Source organism: Triticum aestivum, chromosome 6D (genome assembly GCF_018294505.1).
Source record: "Triticum aestivum cultivar Chinese Spring chromosome 6D, IWGSC CS RefSeq v2.1, whole genome shotgun sequence".
NCBI lineage: Eukaryota > Viridiplantae > Streptophyta > Magnoliopsida > Poales > Poaceae > Triticum > Triticum aestivum.
Genome location: NC_057811.1, coordinates 65,453,916 through 65,462,983, shown reverse-complemented (window position 1 = coordinate 65,462,983; position 9,068 = coordinate 65,453,916).

Sequence of the window (9,068 nt, the reverse complement as noted above, 5' to 3'; positions counted from 1 at the left end):
CGCCCCGCGCCGCCTCGCGGGAGCCGCCCCGCCGCCGCAGCCGGCCTCGCCGGACTTGCCGGAGGTAGCCGCCCGACGCCGCCGGTTTTCTTCAGAAAACCGTACGGTGTTTTAAGACCCATGTTTTATTTTTTTCTAGATCAGTTTTTTTCTACGGTTTAGTTATATAGCGAACGCCCGTTCGTTCGTTCGTTTTAACGAACAGTTTTCACCGTTTAGCCGCAGACAGCGAACGTTCGTTCGTTAGCCTGTTCGTCAGTTTTTCTTTTTCTCGGATTTTCCGCGATTATTTTCGATCGCGATTTCTGATCCAATTTTCGTTCTAGTATAACTTTTCACTCGTTTATCGGAATCAGGCGATTCAAGTGCCTAGAGTTTCGTCTCGAAACCCTCTTTCTGTTTAACTAACTTAAACAAGTTTTTGCAACTGTAAAATTTGACTTTAGTCCAGATTAGTAAACGAAGCTTGTTTCTTTCGCCGTTTGAGTTTTGTTGCTTCGTTTGATTTGATTCTTTTGCAAACTGGAGTTCTTAAATTGAACTTTCTGGTTAGATCTCTTATTTGAGTTTTACCCGTGCCCTTGCTTGATTGCTTATTGTATGCTTGTTTGTTTGCGATAGAGTACCCGAAGAGCAAAGCGTGCTACTACGAGTCTCTAGGTTTCGCGGATCATCAGCAAGGCAAGTAACACTTTGATCATACCTCTTACTACCTAGTTTTATTGCATTAGATCAATCCTCAAACAATTGCATGATTAGGATCTGATTAAATTGTGGGTTTGGGAAGTTGATGAGGTAGTACCTATTCACCTGTTTATTATGAAACCTTTGGGAGTTACTTCTATGTTGCTTATATTGCTATGCTATGCTCGTAGACGTGGATTGGGTTTGAGTGTATCCATGACAGATGTGAGATTGTTAATTAATGGTTCAACTTAAGGTGGCAACTTTAATACACATCTGGGTGGATTGAGGCACCTGGGGAATTCCAGTGATTGCCTGTATTTTTTGGAAATCCCGGGGTACCGTGTGATTCTCCTATGGACTGCCACCCAGGCTGAAAGGGATCATAAGATTATTCATGCTAGAAACTTCCGTGTGCAGCCACATGCCATTATGGGCTCTGGCAGAGTTGAGTAAGTTGTGGGAAACCTTTCCATGATGGGCTAGCAGATGTAGGGGATTGTACGTGTACCGGCCTATCTATCGGTTAAGGGGACCTCTTCGAAAAGACCGTGTCTCGGTCATCCGTTTCTCAAACATCATGCAGTGCGAGAAATTCAACAGAGGAGATCGAGTCTTGTGGGGAAAAGTGCACAAACCTCTGCAGAGCGTACAAACTAATCATGGTTAGCCGTGTCCCCGGTTATGGACATCTTGAGTATCTGGTTCTTGGATTATCATGTGGATCTCATCACTCTTAATTAAATAATTTGATTGGGTTATTGATTACATTTTAATTGGGATTGAGATGGGGTTTACCATTCTCAATGTCTAACAACCACCATGATAGTTAAATAAAATTTATTCCTTTGTTGTAGGGAAAAATTGGCTTTTTGCAAAACATATTAACCATACAGCCTCGACCAGCCAAATATGCATGTAGTGATAGCATTATTCTGTTCATTACTCTTTTGTGTTATTTTGCCAGCATATTCCATGTGCTGACCCGTTTTCGGGCTGCAATGTATCATGTCGGAGACTTTTCAGACAACGAGTAAGGAGCCTTATGTCGTGGTCTTTCACTCAGTGATGCCGTTGGAGTTGATGGACTCACTTTATCTTCCAAGCCTTCCGCTCTTATCGTATTAGATGGCCTTAAGCCATATTTATTGTAATAAGTTCTCTTTTGAGACATTCATTGTAATAAGTGTGTGATTGCTACTCTGTTATAAATCCTTCAAGTATTGTGTGTGTCAGCATTACCGATCCAGGGATGACACTTCTGCACAGAGATCAGACTGTTTGAGGTCAGGTCGCTATAGCCCTCTGCCTCCGTATATAAAGGAGCAAGGGGGAGGCCGGCCGGCCTTGTGGCGTGCCAAGGAGGGGGAGGAGTCCTCCTCCTAGTAGGAGTAGGACTCCCCCTTTCCTAGTCCAACTAGGAGGAGGAAGGCGGAAGGAAGGAGAGGGAAAGGAGAAGTTAAGGGGGGGCGCCCCCCTCCCTAGTCCAATTCGGACTCCCTATAGGGAGGGGGCGCGGCTGCCCCTTGTGGCTGCCTCCCCTCTTACCTATGGCCCATGTAGGCCCAATAGTCCCCCCGGGGGTTCCGATAACCCCCCGGCACTCCGATAATTATCCCGTGACCCCCGGGACACTTCCGGTGTCCGAATATAGTCGTCCAATATATCAATCTTTTTGTCTCGACCATTTCAAGACTCCTCGTCATGTCCGTGATCACATCCGGGACTCCGAACTATCTTGGGTACATCAAAACACATAAACTCATAATATTGATCGTCACCGAACTTTAAGCGTGCGGACCCTACGGGTTCGAGAACTATGTAGACATGACCGAGACACATTTCCGGTCAATAACCAATAGCGGAACCTGGATGTTCATATTGGCTCCCACATATTTGATACGTCTCCATCGTATCTACTTTTGCAAACACTGTTGCCCTTGTGTTGGACTCTAACTTGCATGATTTGAATGGAACTAACCCGGACTGACGCTGTTTTCAACAGAATTGCCATGGTGTTATTTTTGTGCAGAAATAAAAGTTCTCGGAATGACCTGAAACTTCATGCAGAATATTTTTGGAATATATAAAAAATATTGGCGAAAGAATCAAGACCAAGGGGCCCACACCCTGTCCACGAGGGTGGGGGCGCGCCTACCCCCCTGGGCGTGCCCCCTATCTCGTGGGCGCCCTGAGGCTCCACCAACGTCAACTCCAACTCTATATATTCACGTTCGGGGAGAAAAAAATCAGAGAGAAGGATTCATTGCATTTTACGATACAGAGCCGCCGCCAAGCCCTAAACTCTCTCGGGAGGGCTGATCTGGAGTCCGTTCAGGGCTCCGGAGAGGGGAATCCGTCGCCGTTGTCATCATCAACCATCCTCCATCACCAATTTCATGATGCTCACCACCGTGCGTGAGTAATTCCATCGTAGGCTTGCTGGACGGTGATGGGTTGGATGAGATTTATCATGTAATCGAGTTAGTTTTGTTAGGGTTTGTTCCCTAGTATCCATTATGTTCTGAGACTGATGTTGCTATGACTTTGCTATGCTTAATGCTTGTCAATAGGGCCCGAGTGCCATGAATTCAGATCTGAACCTATTATGTTTTCATGAATATATGTGAGTTCTTGATCCTATCTTGCAAGTCATTAGTCACCTACTATGTGTTATGATCCGGTAACCCCGAAGTGACAATAATCGGGACCACTCCCGGTGATGACCTTTTGGGGAACTCAGTATTTCAAAAAAAATCCTACGATCACGCAAGATCAATCTAGGAGAAGCATAACAACGAGCGGGGAGAGTGTGTCCATGTACCCTCGTAGACCGAAAGCGGAAGCGTTTAGTAACGCGGTTGATGTAGTCGAACGTCTTCGTGATCCAGCCGATCAAGTATCGAACGCATGGCACCTCCGCGATCTGCACACGTTCAGCTCGGTGACGTCCCTCGAACTCTTGATGCAGTTGAGGCCGAGGGAGAGTTTTGTCAGCACGACGGCGTGGTGACGGTGATGATGAAGTTACCGGCGGAGGGCTTCGCCTAAGCACTACGACGATATGACCGAGGTGTTGAACTGTGGAGGGGGCACTGCACACGGCTAAGAGATTGTCTATTGTGCCATTGGGGTGCCCCCTGCCCCCGTAAGGGGAGGGGAGGAGGCTGGCCACCAGGGGCGCGCCAAGAAGAGGGGAGTCCTACTAGGACTCCAGTCCTAGTAGGATTCGGCCCCACCCTTTTTTCCTTCTACCGGAGGGGGCAAAAGGGAAGGAGAGGGAGTAGGAGAAGGAAAGGGGGTGGTGCCCCTTCCCAAGTCCAATTCGGCCTCCTATGGCCCATAAGGCCCATATCTTTCCCGGGGGATTCCGGTAACCTCCTAGTACTCTAGAAAAATGCCCGAATCACTCGGAACCATTCCGATGTCCGAATGCAACTTTCCAATATATGAATCTTTACCTCTCAACCATTTCGAGACTCCTCGTCATGTCCATGGTCTCATCCGGGACTATGAACAAACTTCGGTCATCAAATCACATAACTCATAATACAAATCGTCATCGAACGTTAAGCGTGCGGACCCTACGGGTTCGAGAACTATGTAGACATGACCGAGACACATCTCCGGCCAATAACCAATAGCGGAACCAGGATGCTCAGATTGGCTCCTAAAAATTCTACGAAGATCTTTATCGGTCACACCACATAACAAGATACGTTGTTCCCTTTGTCATCGGTATGTTACTTGCCCGAGATTCGATCATCGGTATCATCATACCTAGTTCAATCTCGTTACCGGCAAGTCTCTTTACTCGTTCTGTAATGCATCTTCCCGCAACAAACTCATTAGTCACATTGCTTGCAAGGCTTATAGTGATGTGCATTACCGAGAGGGCCCAGAGATACCTCCCCGACAATCGGAGTTACAAATCCTAATCTTGATATATGCCAACTCAACAAACACCATCGGGGACACCTGTAGAGCACCTTTATAATCACCCAGTTACGTTGTGACTTTTGGTAGCACACAATGTGTTCCTCCGGTATTCGGGAGTTTCATAATCTCATAGTCAGAGGAACATGTATAAGTCATGATGAAAGCAATAGAAATAAAACTAAACGATCCTTATGCTAAGGTAACAGATGGGTCTTCTCCATCACATCATTCTCTAATGATGTGATCCCATTCATCAAATGACAACACATGCCTTTGGTCAGGAAGCTTAACCATCTTTGATTAACGAGCTAGTCTAGTAGAGGCATACTAGGGACACTTTGTCTTGTCTATGTATTCACACATGTATCAAGTTTCCGGTTAATAAAATTCTAGCATGAATAATAAACATTTATCATGATATAAAGAAATATAAATAACAACTTTATTATTGCCTCTAGGGCATATTACCTTCAGTCTCCCACTTGCACTATAGTCAATAATCTAGTTCACATCACCATGTGATTTAACACCAATAGTTCACATCACCATGTGATTACTTCACATGGACATGTGACTAATACCCAAAGGGTATTACTAGAGTCAATAATCTAGTTCACATCGCTATGTGATTAACACCCAAAGAGTACTAAGGTGTGATCATGTTTTGCTTGTGAGAGAAGTTTAGTCAACGGGTCTGCCACATTTAAAGCCATATGTATTTTGCAAATTTTGTACGTCTACAACGCTCTGCACGGAGCTAGTCTAGCTAATAACTCCCACTTTCAATATGTATCCAGATCGAGACTCAGATTCATCCAGATCGGTGTCAAACCATGCATCGAGGTAATTCTTTACGATGAACTCTTTATCACCTCAATAACCTAGAAATATTTCCTTAGTCCTCTAAGGATATTTTTGACCAATGTCCAGTGATCTACTCCTAGATCACTATTGTACTTGTGACACCCAAGTTTTTATTTGGATTTTTCAAAAGATTTTATTTGACTTGAGGGGAGTAATTTAAATTTTTCTTCAAGAGAACTCTCCCTCTCATATATTTTTCTTTATGGCAAAAGTTTTGTTTGGATTCACCCAAGATCTGCCTTTGGTCTTGGAAGTTCTTGCTTTTCATTTGGACTCAAGACAAAATGTTTTTCATTTGGGAAAAGAACTTTTGAAAATCTTTTTGAATTTGCACTATGGCTTTTGGAAAGTCCTTTGCCACTTTCAACCATTCCTTCTTGCCATGGCATAGTGCAAATCCTCTCTCCTAACCACTTCCCTCACCTTTGGATCATGATTTGCATCAAATCCAGCAAGTTGAACCTCCCCATGTATTTATTTCCATTTAAATCTTATTCAAATAAATTTCTGCCTTCTTTCCTAGCACTTGGAGATTTGCAAAGGAACTCCACTTTCTGTCTTGATTTTTGCCCCCAAACCTTTTTCCCCTCCTACTCCTTTGAACCCTCTATCAAGAACCATGAAGATCCACTGGTCTTCAGTTCAAAATTTTCAAACTACACTTGCTGCAAGTTTGGACCAGATTAGCCAAATTTGGTGAAATTCATTCAAAACCTCCTCCAAAAGTTCCAAGTAAAATCAGGCAGCCCCTGGGTGCTTTGAGTGGTCATCTCACCAAGTTACAGCTCCAGAAAAATTTATCTCATAGACAAAACCTTCTGTCAAACACCTGCAGTGCACTGTCTATGTCAAGTTCAGAAAGTTCTGAGAACACTGCAGTGGCCTGCTGTCGTTTTCTTCAGAGAAGGGCATCGATCTCGCCAGTACCACCGCGTCACCTTGCTCCTCGTCCCCGCCCTCTTGTTCCAGCACCGCAGGAACGCCTGGCGCCTTGCGGGCGTCGGCGACGAGCAGCAGAAGGTGCGCCGCCCCGTGAACGACGCCGGCGGCGGCTTTGCGGGCGCCAGCGGGAGACACGGCGCCGACGACGCCACCGAGCGCCGCCCAAACCACCGGAGCCCGCCGCGTGGCCTTCCACTCCCCCGAATACGCTGCCGCTCTCGTCGTGAACCGCAGGGCGCGGAGCGCGCTCTCTGCCGCCGTTGAGCCCGTGCGGTCACCTCACCGTGGACCGACGCCATTACGCCAAGACCATCTCCGTTTAGCTGTGAAACGACTCCAGTAACCTCCACTGATGCTGCCTGGCCGCTCAAACCACCTGCCAATCCACTGTTCCGCCGTAATCGCTCACCGGAGATTCTCCGTTCACGGCCACCCCGTCTATCTGCCTATAAATAGAGGCCCCGAGCTTCAACTCGAGCACCCACCATCCTTGCACTCCCCCTAGAGCAAGCCTAGCCACTGGAAGAGCCCCGAGGAGGTCTCCTTCCTCGACTCCGGCCGCCGCGACCCGCCACGGGATCCAGCCCGATTCGCCCCCATGTGCGCCCTCCGCCTCCATTCTCTTGCCAGTAGCTTCACCTTGCATCCCTCGTTCTGACCCGCGCCTCAATTCGTAGTTTGCAGCCCTCCACCGGAGTTCCCCATCCTCACCTGAGCCGCCGTCCGCCGGAGATAGTGTCGCCGTCGACGTGGTGCTCTCCGTTGGACGAGTCCACCACCCACCGACGCGGAAGAAGACGCTGAAGCTCTTGGTACCCTCTGTTTCTCCTAACTCGCCGTGGTTCGACGCCGGCGTCCACCGCAGTCTTCGGGCGCCGGCGAGCTTTTCAAACCTGACATGTGGACCCCGCATGTCAGCCTCTGTTCTTTTATTCGCGAACCGTTTTCTGTTGGCGCCTTCGGGCAAAATATGTTTTCTACTTTGCGCTTGCGCATTCCCAACCGAAGCGTTTTCTGTTTTCTCAGTTAAAACCCTGGAACTTTTCTGTTTCATTATAGATAAGTCCCTGGACAGAAACCTTTATAACTTTTTAATAAAAAGGGATTTTTGAGTGATTCTTTTTCTGACAATCTTCAAATTTTGTCTAGTTTTTCATGGGATTTAATTGAAAATTATTTGGAAAAGTTTCTGTGCAAGTGTTGGTTTTCACGTTAGTATCCGTTTCGTGATTGCCGTAGGTTCCGGAAGAGGTGACGGAGCCGCGAACTTCGCCGAGCTAGACTCCGACTTCTCCGAACCAGGCAAGCATGTTTTGAACATTTGATATGACAGGTGTTTTACATGTTCACGTGAGAGTTTGTGCGTGGCATATGAGTGTCGGTAAATACCTCGTTGCTTGTAAGGCAACGACCCGGTTGTTCCAAAGTCGCGATGATCTCTGATGAGAGATGGCCTAATCATGTGGTGACATGAAGGGCAGCAAGGTGGTACTGTTGTAGCATACCAGCCTTGCGTCATCCGACTTTCCCCGACGTTAACGTGGTTGGAGTCACGTTATCGTTCTTTTCCCGCATGTTCCAAAGTTGCGATGATCTCTGATGAGAGATGGCCTAATCATGTGGTGACATGAAGGGCAGCAAGGTGGTACTGTTGTAGCATACCAGCCTTGCGTTATCCGACTTTCTCCGACGTTAACGTGGTTGGAGCCACGTTACCATTCTTTCCCCTTTCCGTGCTACCACATGTCTCATTGCCAGGATGCGGTTTAGTAAGTTGGTAACCTCTTTCCGTGTACACACCAAACAGAGAGGCCGGGATGATGGTACCTTGGCCCAGGATTAAAGCCAGTCATCCGGTCAGGGGGCATGGGTGTTTCCGGTTGGGACCGAGAGGGGGGGCACCCCCTTAGAGCGCGCGTATACAAATTTGATCCCATGCTACGCGAGGTTGTAGCCTCCCCGTCTCAAGGTTTTCTTGAACGTCGTTGAGGGTGATCCCTGGCTTCGGATGGTTGAATTGGGTGTGTACTGGTTAGACGTGTTTCTTCCAAAACACCGTAGATGGAACTAGTCCCCGTGACTACTGAAATCCGTTGGCTGTGGTTAAGTACAAACTCTGGAGAGTCAATTCTTTCCAAATCATCGTATCCATGATCAGTAGTGTAAACATTATATCCATATCTATCCGTGTGAAAAACTTGTCCCCGGTGAACAAGCTCTAGTGGTAAATCCAGTTTTATTGTTACTCCTGTGGATGGACTAACTTTATATTTGTCGCATGCTTGTGATAATTTATGTTTCCGAACGATTGTATTATTGAGCTGTGATATAAGCCCTTTATGTGATGTCGCGCAGACGTCCGACTGTGGCGTGTACGTGTCTCTTACTGTATATATAAGCCCTTTATGTGATGTCGCACAGACGTCCGACTGTGGCATGCACTGTCTTTATTTTCTGTTGCGAGCCCTTTATGTGGTGTCGCCTCGACGCCCGACTGTGGCATTATTATTCTGCATTTTCCGCTCGAGGAGTCTTTCAGACACTCGTTTGGCACCTGTATTATTATTCCGCATTTTCCGCTCGAGGAGTCTTTCAGACACTCGTTTGGAACCTGTATTATTATTTCGAATTTTCCGCTC